Source organism: Martes martes, assembly GCF_963455335.1.
Source record: "Martes martes genome assembly, chromosome: 17".
In the NCBI taxonomy this organism is placed as follows: Eukaryota; Metazoa; Chordata; class Mammalia; order Carnivora; family Mustelidae; genus Martes; species Martes martes.
The window spans coordinates 54,584,847-54,605,301 of record NC_137905.1 but is presented as its reverse complement, the minus strand read 5'-3'; the positions used below and the strand labels follow the sequence as shown (position 1 = coordinate 54,605,301).

At 44.4% G+C, this 20,455-nt stretch overlaps 1 protein-coding gene and 1 pseudogene across 2 annotated transcripts in view; one reads left to right on the top strand and one right to left on the bottom strand.

Moving 5' to 3' along the window:
- The window catches only part of LOC308358023 (uncharacterized protein), a 184,406-nt gene that overhangs the window by 62,157 nt on the left and 101,794 nt on the right, over positions 1-20,455 (top strand). The window contains exon 3 of the mRNA XM_080828002.1: positions 6,099-6,193. The gene's annotated coding sequence lies outside the window, so the exon portion shown is untranslated. The remainder of the gene's footprint in view (positions 1-6,098; positions 6,194-20,455) is intronic.
- LOC308357890 (glyceraldehyde-3-phosphate dehydrogenase-like) lies at positions 3,771-6,439 on the bottom strand (annotated as a pseudogene). Its single transcript has 2 exons — positions 6,385-6,439; positions 3,771-4,547 (listed from the first exon to the last, which is right to left on the bottom strand). The product of its transcript is annotated as a glyceraldehyde-3-phosphate dehydrogenase-like (transcript).

Here is a 20,455-nt window from a genome sequence, read left to right as displayed (position 1 = left end):
ACTGGCACGTGTTCGAGATTTTGTGATAAACACATAGACATTCTCTGTGCAGCATTCAGATGTACCTCAGATGTTGTGTGTAGGATTCATTACAGTTGTTGCTCTGTGCATGCACCAGGCTAGGGGCCAACACCTTCACAGGAACATTATCACACCTAGATCCTCTCTGAGAGGACAGCTGCGACCCCAAGCATGCTTGTCCTGGAAAGCACCTTTGTAACTTTTTATACCCTCTCTGCCATCATAGTAATTTTTCTCTTTTTCATTAGATTCCCTGGTAGCAAGTGAGCAACTTGACCTTGATCAGTGCATATTTCCCACCTGCCAGCCCCTTTATTGTCTTGGGTGATGACCACTGTGTGTCCAGGTCCTTCTCTGTATCCTGGAGGAGTCACAGAACTTCCTCATCTCATGAGAAAATGTAGGCTGTTTTCCTCAATGTCAGTCATTTATATATTCATGCCTCACAGGGTGTCATGTACAATTACGAGCCAGTCACCTTGTAGGTAAAATTTGTGAATAACAGAGAATTTGTTTCAGTAATAATCAATTATAGCTGCATAATGAATCCTTTTGTAATTGTATAATTATGCATAGAATCATGTTGTACTAATGGCTCTAGTAGTAAGGTCAGAGTCCAATCACGAATGAAGCAGTTTCTCCTGAAACAAAGCAGAACTACTAAAAATACATTTGAATGTGTATCTTTCAATAGAGGATAGCATATGTTCCTAACGCACACCTGGGCACGGGGTTCTGAAGACAGTTCCACGAAGAAGGTTAACACGATTGATTGTCCTTCAGCAAACTGATGCTCCTCTGATCAACGCCAGATTTCTAAGTTGTCAAAAGCACAGGCTTAAAACTTGCCACACTAGGTCCTGCATTACTGCGACCTCAGCAGGGAAGAAGATCCTTTAACAGTGAAAGGTTAAGACCTACAACAAATCTGGAATCATGACCACAAGTACAGTTACCTGTACCCTATGTAAACAGAGTTGAGGCTTCTTACTCCAGGGAGCCCTGCTCAGGGACAGGATACATCACACCTGCATGAGAGGACACTGCCCCACCAGGACTGGTCTGTGCCCTATGTGATGGCCCACACTCAGCCTCAGGTTTCCCCTACCTGGATCCACGTGGGGGCATCAGCTCAGTCTCACTGGGGACATACTCTCCAGTATCAGGGACTCTGGAACATATAGGGATGTCCTATGTAGACTGTAGAATTTGAAGATGTTTCCATCTCAGAGAAAGAGGAGTGAGTCATCCAGGGTCCTCTTCTCCCTCCATAGAAGAAATCTCCGTTGCGGTTCCTGGATGGGAGTCCGTTCTGTGGTTCAAGAGCACGGAGCAGGTGTAGCGAAGCAACCAGATAGAAACTGGTTGTTTTGGTGGCAGTCAGTCATTAAAAAAAAACGATGAAGGGTCATGACCCATAACATCCAGAAATTTTCAGAGCAAATGGGTGCATGGTTGAATTCAGGATTGTGGAGTCGATGTGAGGAAGCAGTGGCCCTTTGCTTCAGCTGGGGTGTGAGTTCTGGTGTCACCTTTGGTGGGCTATCCATGGGCTAGAGTTTTTAGTAGCAGTAGCATTTATTTTGTATTCTTGTTAAGAATAAAAAGTTTTCTAATATAGTTGCCCCGAAAATGCTAAGTGTTTATGTTAAGTTGCTTTTTGTTTTATTTTCTGAAGTAGGAATGAGACGAAATAGATTCAAACCATATGAACTCTGGGTGTGGAATTTCTTTGGGAGGGCTTGGGAATGACAGGCCTTGACGTACCCCAGAGGCAGGGAGATAACAGCCTCCAGCCGTCTCCCTCCCTAGCCCAAACCAGATCCGCTCCCTGCTGAGGCTGCGCAGGTCTGGCCTGGCTCCAGATCTCCTCCCTTCCCGGGACAGCTTAAAGGAAATCAGATTCTGGGGGCTCTTCCTTTGATCTTTCCAGGGCTGGTGCTCACAATTCACAAAACCCAGACTCTGATAAATGGGGCCAAAGGACTATGTATTTTGGTGCCTTCATTTCTGTTTATTATTATTATTTTTAGATTTTTATTTATTTATTTATTTGACAGATCACAAGTAGGGAGAGAGGCAGGCAGAGAGAGAGAGGAGGAAGCAGGCTCCCCACGTAGCAGTGAGCCTGATGCGGGGCTCGATCCCAGGACCCTGGGATCATGACCTGAGCTGAAGGCAGAGGCTTTAACCCACTGAAGCACCCAGGCGCCCTCTGTTTTTTATTATTAAATCGTGTGCTTCGCTGGCCTTTCACCTAGAACCTTGTTTTCCATTCCTGCAGATTCAGTAATTGCTCAAGTAACAAAGCATAAATCTGTGTGTACATTATGACCTGATTAAAACAATCTAGCTCATGAACATTATCTCCTCATAGTGCTAGGGTATTTTGATTTCTGATTCTCTAATTTTTGTTGAGAACATTGCAGATATATTCTCTTAGAAATATCAAGTATAATAATAGACCCAGAACCATCTGCAGTCACCGTGCCACGCGTTAGAGCTCCAGAATTTATTCATCCTGCGTAACTGAAATTTTGTACTGTTTGGCCAACATCTCCCACTTCACCCTCAGCCATGTCCTGCAATCACACTTTTACTCTGCTTTTAGGAGTTCACCTTTATTAGATTCCAGATATAATTGAGACAAAGCAGTATTTCCCGCTTTGTGTGGCTTGTTCCACTCAATAATGTCCTCCAGGCTCACCTGCTTTGTCTAAAATGGGAAGATGTCTTTCTTCCCTTTTTAAGACTGAAAGTTGCATACATATATCTTATGTATTATATATGATACATAATATAGTCTGATATATGTATTTTATATCTTAAATATATAATGCATATATGTCCTATTTTCTTTAACCACTCCTAGAAAACAGAAAAACTACAAGGAGATGACACTTTCTATTTCTAGAATGACTAAATTTGAGGAAAAAATAAAATTGTTAACACCAGTGTGAAGGAATTAAAATGATCATACACCGTTGATAAGTGTGGATAAAGTACAGGAAAACTGGCATTTACTTATAAAGTCAAACATTTTCTATCCTAAAATGTGAATACAAGAGTGAAAACTCCCTGAACTACTGATCTATCCTTCCTTTCTGTATTTTTCCATTCATCCATATTTCATTCTTAACATATAAAAACTTTTTTTCCCCCCGTGGTTACAGTATTCTTTATTCTGGTACATGATAAGGTAGGGCTCCCCAAGTCCCACCCACCCCCCGCTTCAGGGAGTCTGCAATGGTAACTGGAGGTCAGGAGATTCTCTGTGTTGGGGGATGATTCGGGGGCAAGGACTGCCTGGCTGCCTCTCTCTTCCTCTCGCTCTTGTTCAGTCTGGTGGTCCAGGGGCTCTTAGTCCTTGGAGACCATGTGGACCATGAGGTTTGGCTGCAGTCACTGTAGCCAAGTTCATTGTCATACCAGGAAATGAGCTTCACAAACTGATCGTTGGGAGCAATGCCAGCCCCAGAATCAAAGGTAGAAGAGTGGGTGTCCCTGTGAATGTTGCAGGAGAAGACTTGGTTCTCAGTATAGCTGAGGATGCCCTTGACAGGGCCACCTGATGCCTACTTCACCATCATCACTTCTTGATGTTATCATATTTCGCAACTTTCTCCGGGTGGCAGGTCAGATGACACATTGGGATGGGGACACTGAACCCATGCCAGTGTGCTTCCCATTTGTCGCAGGGATGTCCTTGCAATGCTGGTAGAATCAGGGATAATGTACTGGGCAACCCCTCAGCCACCAAGCCACGACTTCCCAGAGAGGTGGTCCATGGTCGTCTGGATAGCCGTGGTGGCATGACCTGTGGTCCTGAGTCCCTCCGTGATGCCAAAGTTGTCATGGATGACCTTTGCCAGAAGGGCCAGACTGTGGTGCAGGAGGCATTGTTGACAATCTTGAGGGAGTTGTCATATTCCTCATGGTTCATGTCTATCACAAACATGGGGGCATCAGCAGAAGCGGCAGAGATGATGACCCACTTAGACCCACCGTTCAAGTAAACCCCGGCCATCTCCATAGTGGTGAAGACCCCGGTGGACGCAACGACTTACTGAGTACCAGCATCGCCCCATTCGATGTTGGCGGGATCTCACGCCTGGGAGATGGAAATGGGGTTTCCACTGATGACAAGTTTCCTGTTCTCAGCCTTGACTATGCCGTGAAATTTGCCGTGGGTGGAGTCATACTGAATATGTAGGCCATGTAGTTCAGATCAATAAATGGGTTATTAATGGCAACAATATCCACTTTGCCAGAGTTAAAAGCAGCCCTGGTGAGCAGGTGCTCACTTGGCCAGATCCGTTTACCCTGACCTTCATCGTTGTGTCTTGGGGACAAGGTAACAGTCTTCAGTCTGCAGTTAGTTGGAAGGGGCAGGTCAGGGCAGCCCAGGCTCCCCGGGCTGTGGCAGGATTCGTGGCTGTTGGTGGGAGGCGAGGACATCTGAAACCGGGAAGGAGAAGCGCACATGCAAATGTCCAAGTGAAAGCTCTTTTTTTCCTGAATCTTTCCTGTGACAAAGGAGAGGGCGGCTTTTTGTGCATTTCGAGATCCTTGTGCCTTGAGCTGCTGATAGTGGGTGAGGAGGCTGTGCCGAGGCCTTTAAGGGCAAACCTGTGGGATCTCTACATGTCACCTGAGAAAGACACGTAGCCCAGAAGGGAGAGGAAGAAATGGCTGCTTCTCAGGTAAATCTTGTCCTGATGAGCTCAAGAGCGGTGTCTTCCTTTCTTACTGAAAGGCAGTCTGTTTAGAACTGGCAAGCATTCACTTCTCTAATTTTGGGGGTCCTGCGGAGCCAGTAGGTTTTTGGACAACTGTGGTTCCGTTTAAGGACAGTCAAAGTCATCCCTTCAGGATAGTCCTTTCCTGGGGCTGTCTCTCCATTCTCTCCACCTGGGCTTTCTGTGCGACATGAATCCCCTCCATGAATTCACGACCTGCAACTATTGAAAATATTCCCTCTGCGACAGATCAACATGGGGCTATGTTGATACCCATGATCCTCACTGGAGATTTGTCAGGAATCCCGATGAAGGAGGAAATACTTAATATTTAGATTCTGCCTGGGTGTGACCTGAGTCTGTATAAACTGAATGAATGTGAACGGATAATCCAGATGGCTGTCAGGCCCAAAATAAGTCAATGTCCTGAGAAAGAAAGCCTTGCTGTCTAAGTTGCTTTAACGGAAGACTTAGTATTTGAAATACATGAAAGACTACAGGATGTGGGAGCTATCTCTGACTTGAAATTTCATAAAACTGCTATTATTTTCATCATCAGAATCATAGTACGATTCTTTGTTTTGTAAACTTTATCACAACAGTGAGGAGTCCTACGTGCATCAGGCCACTGATCCCAATTTGTCTTTTTTCATCTGATATTAACTTCGTTCGCTTGGTTCAGGGTCTCTCTGCTAGATTCCCCTGGAAAATGTGGGCTCTCACTTTTCTTTACAGGAGGAGATCTTGGTCTTTGCAAATAGAGGTATTAAATGGTCTTTGGTTTCATGAGTTTCCATTTAATTCTGCACAGTGTCACAGATGTGCTCTCCTTTATTACGTTTTTATTTTCAGTAGAATGAAACAAGTACTGTGGAATTACTGTATATTCAAATGTCTTAAAATTCTGTGGTGTAAGTCAGCACAAATGATAAATGCCTGATTATTTCTTTGAAATAATAAGATTTGTTGGTGTGAGGAAGGAAGTATTCATGATGTTTTATTTTGATTTCAGCCTTACCATTCCCTGAGGTTATCTGTAAACTTCACTCTAGAGTAGGGATAATTCTAGAAACCAACTAGTGTAAAATACTGTTGCTCACGTATTAAAATCAAATATCTAGTCTTTATTTCTGATTCAGCAGTACTTGGAAGTGGTGTTAAGGAGCTGAACATTGAAAATGCTTCCTAAGTATTCTAAAGAGGCCATCAGGAAACAGTGTTTGGAGAAGTAAATTTCTACAGGCTTCTGTAATGTGCTCTCTTCCCTACTGAGCATAGTGCTGAATTTGAAATTGTAGATTCTCCAGGAAGAGTCATGCTTCTTTTTCTTGTCAATAGGTCTTGCTGTCTGTAGTCTGGATCTGGTCATCTTCTCTGGAAAAGTAAAGAGCCCCAGCACATGAGGAGAAAGGAGACAGTAGCCACACACTCAGGTAGGTGGGAATGAATGAAGCAGATGACACAGGTGGGGGCCAAAGCAAAAAAGAGAAAACTTGAGCTTAAAATGTGGTTTGAGATGCTCTGCTTGAACGGGATGAGTCTGGAAGGTTTAATTCTCTCGTGGTCACAGAGGGATAGCTCCCATCTCACTCTTCACATGCTCCTACATCCTTGAAGGACTCACCTCCTGTTCTGGTGTCTTCCGTGGCATTCACAGGGAAATCCAAAAGTCTCCCCATGGCCACTAAGGGTTTATGTGATCTGATTTCTATTCCATTGTTTGTGGAAGCATGCGAAAATCTGTACGCATAGGTAGTTTCAAAGTGGAGGCCCCAATGTGATTTACTCCTCTCTAATTTTTTGGGTGCATTTGTCTCCTGCAGGCACACACAAAGTCTGGTACAAAATCAGGAATTTGGGGGAGACTTACCCTCCCCTATGAAATCTTATATAGAGTAGCCCTCTGTACGGAGGCTTCCCCATTGACCAGACTCTGTCCTCAGAAATGGAGCTGGGAGCCTCAGTGTTTACATTGGCCTCACAGTAGAACATGTTGCGGCACTTCACTAAGACCTAATTGATGCTAGGCCCTATCAAGGACTAAGTGACAGAATCTTTGTGGTTGGGACACTAGACATGGTAATTCTAAAACCTACACAGGAGATCCCAACATGGAGGCACAGCTGAGAATGACTTTTCAACCATTGTTTGTCAGAATTGCATGTATCTACAGACCATTTGAGGTTCCCATTAAAAATAGATTCTGGGGCCCCATACTCTGATATCATGACTCCCTAGAAGTGGATGAAGCCCATTAGTGTGTGTTTTTCAGTCATTGAGGCTGCTGTCCCCAGACTTCATGTCCACTAGCATTATGTTAGAGAAAGCAGAAGAGCAAGTCTGAGTCCCTTATTCCAAACCGTTCTCTCTCAACACAAATACTGTCTTTCTCAGTGATGACTGCTAACAGCTTCTGGAAAGATGACCTTCTCTGCTCATCCCATACAAGTTAGGAAGGGACTAGATAAGGTTGTGTTGTCTGCGCAAGGTGGTTTTATATGAATAGTATGCGCTCATTCATGAAAGGAATGTTTATTGAGCAGCTACTCCATGCTCCAGGTATAGGATGTCTGAGTGTGTGACTAGAGGATGCACTGGGCCCAAGATACTGTGCTAGGAATCTTACAATATTCATGTTGATCATTCTAAAGCCCTGGGAATTGTATACTATATGATCACTTTCCAGAGGGATTTGGGTGCTGGGCGTGCCTTCTTGGGAGTAGAGACTCTTTCTCTTCTTTTTCATTATCATTAACCTTAAAAATAATGTTGGGTGTGATGGCACATAGATATGAGAGCAGTCTGGGAGATAGGAAGGAAGGGTGGATTAGAGGCTCTGAATGAAATTTGATACATCAATCATTTGCATTTATATATTTGGTTCATTTTAATGTGTGGACTATGAGTGGACATCCCAGGAACGGAAGGTGGGATGTTATGTGTTAACTTGGAAGCAGTTTTTTTTTTTTTTTTTAAGATTTTATTCATTTATTTGACAGAGAGAGATCACAAGTAGGCAGAGAGGCAGGCAGAGAGGGGGCGGGGGGGAGCAGGCTCCCTGCTGAGTGGAGAGCCCAACGTGGGGCTTGATCCCAGGACCCTGAGATCATGACCCAAGCGGGAGGCAGAGGCTTAACCCACTGAGCCACCCAGGCACCCCTGGGAGCAGTGTTTTAACCAGAAAGGTGAAACTTCCTCCCCAAATTTTAAGTCTTTTGCTGTGCTTTGTCTGAGTCTGAGCCTCAGGAAAGTGTGAATGCCAGTTGGGGCCACCCACATGGGGCTGCCAGGAACTCTGTTCTCTGAGCTGTTCTGAGAAGGGAGGCACGGGGACGAGCAGTGGAGCTGTGGAGGGCAATTTTGTGGTCTGAGGTTATTTTCCACGGAATCTTAACAGACAATTCTCTGTTAGTCTCTGTAATCCCCATTCGGGCAGAGGGACTTATGCCCGACGAAATTTCTGGGCCCTGAGCTCTGGCCACATAATGTTAGGACCAAATATGCAACGGGAATCCGGGGGTGTCAGAAGGTCCGCTGGTGGGATCGACGGGCGCCACTTGCATTCATGTTGCACAGGTGATCCTGGATGTCCAGCCCTGATCCCCGTCTCTTCTGGGATCCTCTGCACTGTGGCAGATGACAGACTCAGGACTTTGAGGGGTTCACCTCTGTTTTCAGTGTGCATAGGCATCAATAGGAAAGGAGAAACAGGAGAGGGCAGCAGAAACTCCGGGTGTATAACAGCAACACTGGCCAGAGGGAGGACTGGTCTGTCCTTACACTCTGGTCCTAGCTTGCCTGAACTTGAACTCAGGTGTGTGGGCTTGGTTGAAATGAGTTTCAGGAAACCCCCTTGGCTGGTTAGGGAGGAGTACACGACTGCACGTTGGGGCCCATAGAGAAACAGTGTGCGCCACAAACCCTCTCTGCACATGTGCAGCCCTTATTGGGCGACTGTACCTGCACAGGCGCTCTGGGAAGCCATTGCCAAGGGTGGGGGCTGGGGAAGTAAGGGCAGAATCACATTGGTGTGTGGTGCGCATGTGCAAAAGTGGGCTGTTGGGGAAACCTGTCGCACTGTCTTCTGCCGGCCTGCAATGGGGGTCAGGAGTTGATGCCGCTTGAGAAACTGGTCGAAGTGACTGGTGGTAGGTACTGTGTGATCTTCAGAGATAAGATGATATACGTTCAGATTTCCCAGAGTAAATCTGGCCAGTTGGTTTGTCTTTTCAAAGGGTTACGCTTGCCCCACCTGTAGGAGGTGGCAGTGAGGTTTTATGGAGAGGTGGTGGGGAGGTGGTATGTGATTGGCCATACCCCACGCTGTTGCCTTATTTTCGGAAGGCCTACTTGACTCTAATTGTTTGTTCTTAAGTTGATTTTCTCCCTTTCCAGTGCATTGATTGCGAATTAAGTTGTGGTTTGCTTACAGAGGCTTCCGAGACCTTAAAGCCAACTGAGTCTGTGGCTTCCCTGTTTAATTGGTTTAACAGCGGAAACACAGTTGGCAGGATATTATGTGTTTTTGTGTGTTTGTGTCTGGTTTTTATTGTCCATTTGCAAGGGTAGTTCAGCAGTTGTCCCCTCATTGTAAGAACGCACTGTCATGGTGGTGCAACAATTTTATGTCCCAAAACCACCCAGTCAGTTACGTGTGTACAAATCAAAGATCCACACTTCATGATGTGCTTGGTAGCAGGAGACAGATACATTTGTATGTCAACAAGGAGGCGTTTCAACAAGCGTGTTACATTTACAACCACAGCCGGATATGTGTAAGAAATGCAGTAAATCCATTTCTACTACTGTGAAGATACTGCCCTCATGTAGCATTGGTTAGAAAAAGCAGTTTGGGGGCATCTGGGTGGCTCAATGGGTTAAGCCTCTGCCTTCAGCTCAGGTCATGATCTCAGGGTCCTGGGATCGAGCCCCGCATGGGGCTCTCTGCTCAGCAGGGAGCCTGCTTCCTCCTCTCTCTCTGCTTGTCTCTCTGCCTACTTGTGATCTCTGTCTGTCAAATAAATAAATAAAATCTTTTTTAAAAAAAAGTGAAAAAGCAGTTTGATTGACAATAAGTTTGATATGACAATATTTATGCAAACATTAAAGCTAGTGCAAAATATTTTAGTTTGTAGGTGTGTTACACAATTTCAAATGGAACTTCACGTACTCTCTGAAATTGCGTAAGAACGAGGATGCACTTCACACCGATGAGCTTTTATGACTGAATATCAGACTGTTACTGGGGGCAATGAATGAGGATTTTTATTTTATTTAGTTGTAAAAAAATTTTTTTTGAAGATTTTATTTATTTGACAGAGAGGGAATACCAGCACGGGGAGTGGGAGAGGGAGAAGCGGGCTTGGCACTGAGCAGGGAGCCCAACGCGGGGCTCAATCCCAGGACCCTGGGATCATGACCTGAGCCAAAGGCAGACACTTCATGACTGAGCCACCAGGGGCCCTTCATGTTAATTATTTTTCCTTTTTTTAAAAAAAATTATATTATTTACTTCAGGGGTACAGGTCTGTGAATCATCAGTCTTATACAGTTGACAGCACTCACCATAGCACATACCTTCCCCAATGTCCATCACCCAGTCACACTATCCCTCCCCCCAACCAACCCTCAGTTTGTTGAATGTACAAAATATTTAATGTTATGTCTTTGTTATGTTCTGTCTCCACTGTAACAAATTTCCACACATTTAGGAGCTAAAAAAGGATGCTCTGCTGATTACATATTTGAATTTCAGTGGGCTTATCCTGTTTTCTGTTTAGGGTCCTGTAAGGTCAAAATCAAGGTTTCACAAGGCCTGGGATTTTCTCTGCAGCCTCTAGGGGAGAATCTACTTCCAGGACCATTCAGGTTCTTGACAGAATCCATCTTTAAAGACATGTATTTATTTATTTATTTGGAGCAGAAGCAGGGGTTGGGCAGAGGGAGGAGAGAGAGAATCTCAAACAGATTCTGTGCTGAGCCTGAAGTAGGGCTCCGTCTCACAACCCTGAGATCACGACGTGAGCAAAATCATGAATCAGACACGCAGCCCCCGGAGCCACCCTGGCGCCCTGGCTGAATCCCTCCTTAAAGACAAATTGGAGTTGATTCTAACCCTTATGAAGGGATTCATCTGCCTCTTGTGTACAAGCCTGAATTCTGTTCTGATCCACTGGATTCAGAAATGCAGTGTAATTGATTGCTGGCGTCCTCTAGCAAGTTTTCAGGCATCTTGCCAAAACATAGGGGTCTGTGTCTTTAGATCCTGTTCATGATGTTTCCGTTGGGCTAGCTTCAGCCAGTGTTTGGCCTGGCCCTCGCCATAAGCATGTGGACCCACTGATGTAAATCTGAACAACCAGCTTGGGAACTTTGAATCAATATGTTAAATTCTTCAGCAAACGTATGGAGATGCTCAGTCATTTTAGGGAACTCTTTATTGCTCAAAGTTCATCTTTATTCCAGGGAACATGAACATTGTGTCCACTTAGATCTTCAGAAGACTTAACTTTAAGGGGGCAGATTTTAATAGGTTCAAGAGAGGAGGTAGCAGAGGAACTTCAGAGGAAAAAGAAGGTGCAACAAAAGAATAGAATGAGAGTGCGGGTGAAGAAGGGAGAGCACAAAGGAAGATGGTTTTGGACGTGGGGCCCAAGTACAGGGTGGCTTCCTAGCGACTCTTGATAAAGGTAGGGGAGGGGAGGCACAGGCCTCAAAAGCCCTTTTCTGTGTTTCTAGTTGTTTGCTTAACCTTATTCAGTTGAAAAATTACATGTTGGTATGAGGCAATATCATGTTCCTGATAGGGTTTGGAACCCTCAAAATACCAATTAAAATAGGAATCCCATTCAGTTTTGTCAATTTTAGAGCCATGTTTGTCGAACTCATCTTTGATAAAAGTAACTTTGGAAAGATCAAAGAATCCTGTTCTGGTCATTGAAGTTCTAAATTACTTCTTATTGGGGCGCCTGGGTGGTCCAGTGGGTTAAGCCTCTGCCTTTGGCTCAGGTCATGATCTCAGGGTCCTGGGATCAAGCCCCACATCAGGCTCTCTGCTCAGCGGGGAGCCTGCTTTCCCCTCTCTGTCTGCCTCTCTGCCTACTTGTGAGCTCTGTCAAATAAGTAAATAAATAAATAAATCTTTAAAAAAATAAATAAATTACTTCTTGTTAATTCAGCCCATTTATATATAAAAGCCCATGAAGAGAGAAGGTATTTTTAATACATAAGAAAGACATCTCTTCCTGCAGCACTTGGGTGGCTCAGTTTATTGGGCATTTGCCTTTGGCTCAGGTCATGATCCTGGGGTCCTGGGATCAGCCCCACATTGGGCTCTCTGCTCAGCAGGAAGCCTGCTTCTCCCTCTCCCTCTCCCTCTGCCTGCTGCTCCCTCCGCTTGTGTTCTCTCTCTCTCTCAAATAAATAAATAAAATATAACAAAGAAAGAAAGACAGACAGACGGGGAAGGGGGACGGAGGGAGGGAAGAAAGGAAGAAGGAAAGAAAGAAAAGCATCTCTTCCTTATACTGCAACAGAGGAGTATCCTGGAGCAAGATCAAGTCCACGTAAGATCAAGTGCATCTCTTTCTTTCTTCCTTTCTTTTTTTAATTTTTAATTTTATTTTTAAAGATTTTTTATTTATTTCACAGAGAGAGAGGCAGGCAGAGAGAGAGGAGGAAGCAGGCTCCCCGCTGAGCAGAGAGCCCGACGCGGGGCTCGATCCCAGGACCCTGAGATCATGACCTGAGCTGAAGGCAGAGGCTTAACCCACTGAGCCACCCAGACACCCCCATGTGCATCTCTCTGTTGGGTCTGCAACTGACTTCCAGTGGTATGGCAAGAGAGCTCTTCCTGCCTAAAACCTCTGACTCCATTTTAGTGAGACATCCCATGCCTAATTTTCCACTGTTGGGAAGGAAAATTTGCTTTGTTCCAGAGTTTGGCAGATGGGGAGCATGGTGGATTCAAGTCCAGAGACAATGTACATAGTCACAAACCAAGCAGGAAGGGCTTCAGGGGCAGGCACAGAAGTAGTGAGCATGACATGCAGGGGAAGCAGTGCTCCAGGGCTTCATCATTGTCAGTCTGGTCTCAAGGAGACTCACTGGACGCAGGGCAGGCCCCTCCCTAGCTTGCTGATGCTTGATCTTCCAGGATCCTTGGGTTCCTCGTTTCCCCCACCTCAGAGGTCTGTTGATCTCAAGAACCTACAGTTAGTCAAGGCTTCAGGTAGAGAGCAGAGGTGAATGAGTTAGATGGATGTACCGGCAGTGCTTGGAGGAGCTACAGCCTGGGAAGTCTGTATTTGGAAACAACACAGACACATTATTAATGCTGCACGTACTGCGCTTTTACCTGCACACACACATAGGATCCTTGGGGCTGTGCTGGGACCTCCGGAACATGTAGGTGGGTTAATCCTCATAAAACTTAAGCGGTTGGTGCTAGATGCCCCCTCTTTTCCCTGAGAAGGTAGATGCTGGGCCCAGCCTTTTTGTTTCTTTTTCTTTTTTAACATTGAGCTTAGGGGCACCAGTGTGGTTCAGTCATTAAGCATCTGCCTTTAGCTCAGGTCATGATCCCGGAGTCCTGGGATCCAGCCCCACACCAGGCTCCCTGCTCCGCTGGAAGCCTGCTTCTCCCTCTCCCACTCCCCCTGCTTGTGTTCCCTCTCTCATTGTCTCTCTCTCTCTGTCAAATAAATAAATAAAAAATCTTAAAAAAATTTCACAAGACAAAACAAAAAAACATTAAGTGTATAAAATAGGAGCTAAATGTAAGTTGGAAGAACATACATATTACGAAAGCCTGAACGGAATGTATGAGGAAGTTCTCATTGTTGACCAAGAACAAATTGGCATGAGATAAACAGGAGGAAATCAAATTTAAACCGTACGTATGGAGACTCCACAGAGATGTGAAAGTTTCAAGGACTGGCACAGTAAGGTACATGAGTCTTTGAGGAGGAAAGCAGAAGAACGGAAGAAGGGAGAATCTAAGAATTCCAAGGGAAGAGAGAAAATTCACAGGAAGAAAGAAATGAGTAAATATTTGGTAAAATATTATTCTCTGGGCCACTAAAAAAAAATAGAACATCGAGAACTTGGCTCAGACAGGTCTTATGTTCCTTTCTCTCTCTCATGCCTCGTATACATCATAATGTAGTTAGGTATGTTGATGGCTCTCAACCTGCGGCACCTTCTCTATCTAAATTCTTTTTAGTCAGTGAGGTGGGGTGGAAAAGACTTTTCCTGAATCTGCTGGATTTTGATTGCTTTTTCCCTCAAGATAAATAATCTTTCTGCCAAAGGGGCCCATCATGGGGTGGCTTGTGTTTGGCCCATACAGTCTGTAGGTTATTTTGTTGAATTAAATAAGACACACACGGAAAAAAGAAATACTGTATGAAATCACATGGAATTAAAAAAAAAAATGAAATCATCCATGTGAAGATTACAGGGTTTGTTGCCAGCAACTAGCAGTGAAGGAAATTTTGAAATGTTGGTCACCTGGAAATGTGAAATTAATGGGAACCCTCACTAAAATGGAGTCGGGAGGTTTCAGCAGGGGGGGCTCTCAATCCCTAGGACTCATAGTCATTGCAGCTCCAATAGGAAGGGAAGGTCTTGACTTTATGCAAACTTGACCTTGGACATAGACTATACTGTTCCAGCCAGAGGAAGAGACGCTTTTCTTATCCCTTCCAGACAATAGCTCAACCACTGAAAAACCACCAACCTTCATACTACCATTTTACTCTGAGGAACTTTTAGTGTATAACAGAGTTCTCAACTTCCCCCTTCTCGCCTCAGTAAAAGCGTCCCTTTTCTTTGTTTCCTAGACTTGCCTGTCGTTTTGCCGCAGCTTGTATGTCCCCAATTTCATACTGTTATTCCTGAATAAACCCATCGTTTTGTGGATAAAATAACTGGCAGTTTTTATTTGTTTATTTTTATTTATCTTTTATTTATTTCCTTATTTTTGGAGAGACCAAGAGCGCAAGCGAGGTGCGGAGGGGTAGAGAGAGAGCGGTAGAGGGAATCTTTAGCAGGCTCTGTGCTCATCGAAGAGCCGTTGGAGGGCTCAGTCTCCTCACCCAGAGATCATGTTGTGAGCCAAAATCAAGTCAGACAACCCACAGACTGACACTCAGGCACCCCTGGCAGTTTTTATTTTTAATGTTAAACACAACACCACTCGGGACCCCTGGGTGGCCCGGTTGGTTGGCCAGCCGGTTCTTGATATCCATCTAGGTCAGGATCTCAGGGTCCTTCAGTCGATGCCGGTGCTGGGCACCGTAATCAGTGGAGAGTCGGCTTGCAGATTCTTTCTCTTTCACTCCCTCTGCCGCTCCCCTTGCTCACTCTCTCTTTCCTCTCTCTCCGAAATAAATACATCTTTTAAAAAATCCATAGATATAACAGCACTCACTTAGGATGAAGAAATACTGGTGTTCCGTTGTGCGGCACACTGACTCTAATGGTGTATTTTACCCTGGAAATTTGCCAGAATGCATCTAAAGCGTTGTCAGCATACAAAAAGCTTAACTGTATGGAGTTTTGGATATGTTCATTATGGTAAAGGTTTTGTAGGTTAATACGATTAAGGGTTCACAGAAAAAGGGAGAAGAGACAAAGATTTCTTCACATAAGAGAAGTCACTTTAGGCCCCCAGCCATTTTATGATCTATGCCTGTTTGTGATCTCTGCCAGCACTACTTACCCAAGCACCTCTTTGAAGAATGTTCTGGAATATGTCAGAATTACAGAGAGACATCAGTAGTTCATGGTTTTAAGGCAGCAAAAGAATGTAAATACCAACAGCCACCACCACAAGCCCAGGAGATAGTCTAACCATATCAGAGACAATTAATCTTGATAAAACTCCCATTGCTGTTTCCAAAGTAAAGATCGTCCTTTTTCTTTTTTCCCAAGTAAAGATTATCTTAACAGAGATTCTCTAGTAGCTGTTGTGGGAATTAAACCCCCTTGAGCACACAGATAACAGAATAAGGGAGCCAGAGAGATGATTATGCCCCCTGTTACTGGTCCTTTGACTTCAATCAACTGGGACCTGGACTGTGTCAATTTATGATGACATTTTGGTGGATTTCACTCTGAAATGGGCTTTTCCAGGCTCCTTGATGAATATACATATGCCATTAGCTTAAAACTCACCCAGTTTTGTTGTTTGGGGAGCTAGTTTTGGGAAATGTCCCTGGTGTTCTCTTTAGTTGATACAAATAAAACCTGTCTTTTTCTTATTTCTTATTTTTGTCTTGACGGTGTTTTTTGGCTCAACACCAAAGGTGCTGGTGAAGCGAAACCAGTTTGAGATGATCATTTCACCATGAATATGGATGTTTACTGTTTTAACCCTCAGCAACAAAGGGGATGTTCATAAATGAAAACAAGGTCCTGAATGAGCACACAAAAGCAGCATTGACTTGAATGACAAAGACAGACATTTAGGCACTCAGACATACGTATCTCTGCTCCCTTGTATCTGGTGTTGGGTTCTGGCAAAAAGTGAACACCTACCATTGAGACTGGGAATAGGCAGCCAAAGAAAATTTTGATCTCCTTCTATCTGTTCAGTGAAGGGATAGCCCAGAGTGGGGACAGACCTAAAAGTCTTCAGAAGGTGACTCTGGGTGGAGCTGTGGAAGGTGAGGGTTCTAGGCTTCTGGTCTCTGTGCTGTGACGGATTATCAGTTCTGTCTTGCTGAGTTCGTACAGAGGACAGTGGCAGGCTGCCCTAAAATGTGCCCCTTTGCCATATTGATTATTTTGAAATAAAAGGTACTTAGGAATCAACCAATACAGAAAGAACATCCTGACCACCATTTGTGTCCAGAAAGCAGGAAATCAGTCTCCCGTGCAATGGATACCTTTCCTGCACAGAGAGAGAAAGAGGTGTTCTTATCTCCATGGATAGGGAATTGGGAGCTGGAAAAAACTTGCATGAAGAAACTTGTTACTTTTCACTACTTCACTACCACTACCTAAATTCCACTCAGAATTCCATACTAAGTGAAGGCCCAAACAGGAGTTTTCTTTATGCTGTCAAATTCTCACAGATGTATTGTCTCTTCTTTTTCCTCATAAATCGTGAAAACTATCTACATTGGTTATTTTTATGGGTCTCACGTTCATTATTGGGTTTTGGGTGCATGTTACTAGACTTTGGGATTGCTTTCTCCTGTAATCTGTCTCTGTCAGTTATTTACCTAGGTAAATAAAACTGGGTAAAATAATCTTGAATGGTAAAGGAGTATTGTTCCTCCCCAATAATTTTTCCCTAAATTCCTAAATAACATATGTGCAGGGTTGAAGATCTTTACATGCCTACCTCAAAAGGAGCATTCTACTTGCACACGTAATAAATTTCTTGTGCATCTGGGTTAAGCATATTCTAAATTTGAGAGGTTTTCATAAAACATTATAGTGAAAAGGGTGATGGTCATCGTGTCAGATGTGGTGGCACAGTGCGGGTAAAAATGTCCATTTTTAATGCTATTCTTGGGTGACTACTTGCGGCACACACACACTGTTGCTTATAGGGCCATGTGAGAGTGAGATGGAGAAGCCCCCGTGGAGGCAGGACTGCCCTGAATGAAGAAGAAATACCTTCCAGTCAAAATCCTTATGTGCTATCAGATTTTTTTCTTAATCCTTCTTAATCTTGAAACAAGTTTGGTACCTAGTGGGAGGCAACCATTTTGGGGCCATGAGAGAGGAAGGAGGAACACAGTGCTGCATATCAATAATATCAGGGCAAAAATGAGGAAAAAGAGGTTACCCCAGGTCATGTCTCAGTCGTTTTATTAGACATGGGCTTCCTACATGTTCATTGTGTACATAAAATATACATCTTATTTTCTATAAGTATTAACCTTCCTTAGAGCTGAACACAAGCACACAGCTACAAAATGAGATGGGTTATTATATTTCACTTGTAATAATGTTAAATGGGCATAACCAGCTTCTTTGCAGTGGATTCCGCAACATCCCAGCTCCACTCTAGACAGGGTGAGTGTCAGAACAGCACTGGCTAGGAAATGCCATGGGGATTTCTGGCCAAAAATTGGGTGGATCACATGAAGCAGACATGGTCAGTGCCTCTGACTGCTGATCTGTGTCCCCACAGAGCCCAGAGCACATGGCTGCCCTAACCATGGGTAAGTGGAATGATGGAGGTGCCTGTCAGCTCTGAGTCCGCGTCCCTGGAAGGTCACCCATCTGCAGTGGGTCAGACCTGTGTTGTGGTTATGCACCTGGGATCCTAGTGCTTTGCGAAACCACAGCCCATGACTTGCTGATCCTGCCTATTACCATGTCCTGAAGGCTTCCTCTCCAACATCTACTCTGCCATGTCCACAATGCTTCCATCATCCAATACCGGTCACCATCCACTGCCACCAGTCTAGGTCTGAGGAAGATAGTAATCTCTGTCAGCCAGCAGAATCTGCTTATCAGTGACACCCAAGATGTCAGTTAAGTCGTGAAGAAAAATGGGAAATCCTTGGTTCCAGGAAATCACCATATATGCCAAGTCCACATCTCCATACTTTTATTTATCAGATGACACCATGAGCAGCTGACTTGGCCTTTGGAGTGAGCACATGTTGCCTCCGGTTCCCTCCCCAAATTTCAGAAAGAATTCTCTAGGTATGCTTTTAATAGGTCTTATCTCAGGGCCCCCTGAGTGGCTCAGTCAGTGAAGTATCTTCCTTTGGCTCAGATCAGGATCCCAGGATCCCTGCTTCTCCCTTTCCCTCTGTTGCTCTCCCTGCTTGTGCTTTCTCTTTCTCTCTGCGAAATAAATAAAAATCTTTTTAAAAATAGTCTTGGCCACCTGGGTGGCTCAGTCCATTGGGCATCTGCCTTCAACTCGGATCATGATCCTGGGGTCCTGGATTCGAGCCTGCCTTGGGCTCCCTGCTCTGCTGGGAGCCAGCTTTTCCCTCTGCCTCTGCCACTCGCCCTGTTTATGCTCTCTCCCTATCTCTCTCTCAAATAAATAAAATCTTTTTCTTTATTTAAAGGCTTTAATTATTTATTTGACAGAGAGAGACAGCGAGAGAGGGAACACAAGCAGGGAAGTGGGAGAGGGAGAAGCAGGCTTCCCGCTGAGCAGGGAGCCCGATGGGGTACTCGATCCCGAACCATACCAGCCAAAGGCAGACGCCTAATGACCGGGACACGCAGGCACCCCTCAAATAAATAACATCTTTAAAAAAAAAAATAGTGTTGGTGCCTGGATTGTTCAGTGGGTTAAGCCTCTGCCTTCAGCTCAAGTCAAGGTCTCAGGGTCCTGGGACCAAGCCCCGAATCCGGCTCTCTGCTCAGCGGTGAGCCTGCTTCCCCCTCTCTCTCTGCCTGCCTCTCTGCCTCCTTTTGATCTCTCTCTCTGTCAAATAAATAAATAAAAATCTTTTTAAAAAATTAAAAAATCTTCTTACCTTTCTTTCTAGGAGTGTAGATCATCATGTTTTACCTATACTCACATCCCTCTAAGTGCTAACTGTCTGAATTTACACTGTGGCCCATTGTCCTTGTATCCCTCTAATCTGAATTAAGAGATCAGGGAGGACTCTCCAGCCACAGCACGTACAAAAAAGTTTTCTCAGATGTATTTGTAGCTGGGAAGGAAACTGAGAAATCAAGAAGAACTGGAGATCATTAAAAAATAAGAAAAATAGGGGCGCCTGGGTGGCTCAGTCATTAAGTGGCTGCCTTCAGCTCAGGTCATGATCCCAGGGTCCCGGGATCGAGCCCAGCACTGGGCTGCCTGCTCTGCGGGAAGCCTGCTTCTCCCTCTCCCACTCCCCCTACTTGTGTTCCCTCTCTCGCTGTATCTCTGTCAAATAAATAAAATCTTAAAAAAAAAAAAGACAAATAGAATTTATCTTTCTGTATTCAGAGAGTTGTGCAACCTGGAAACAGGTATCCTTTCTGCACATGCAGAATTCATCAGTTCTTCTTCCTGTACTCTTTCTCTGTGGCCTTGCCTCATACTGGAATATTTTCCTTCTACATAAGGGATATCTATCACACATCCAGTATGGCCATGTATGTATATTCACCTCATTGTTTTTTAATTTTTATTTTTTTTTATTCACCTCATTTAAACATCAAAGGCACCCCTCCATTATGACATGGGGCTCAATCCTTTATTAGGTTCCATGGGTGGAGTGCTTGAGAGTTCCGAGCCACTGAAGCATAAACAGGTTTAGGTAAACTCTGTGGGGGTCTTCTCTACAGGGTACACAAGGGGAAGTGCTTGTTCACAAGGGCCTTGGTTGAGGTGTCCTATCAGAAGTTCCATTAATGTGTGACTCTACGGGGTGTTGTTTAGAGAACACGCTAGTGAGAAGGGCTGGTGTTAGTTCAAGTCCTCTGTAACCCAACTGACCACACCACATGGATGCCAAGTAGCACCATCATGGAGTTTGCCTCAACTGTCAACCGTCCCCCTATATAATCTGTAATATATCCATGTTGATGTCCCAGGGGCTCAAAGGGGGAGAAACCAATGCGATAGATAAATTGTTGAAAATAAAACCATACATTATTTAAAGTCTGAGGCTACTGAGAAAATAAATTACTAGTTATCAAATGGGTGGTAGATGCTATCTGTTGTCTACATTCTTAATTAAGGTGAGCTAGGTTCATACTGGTGGCGGGATAAT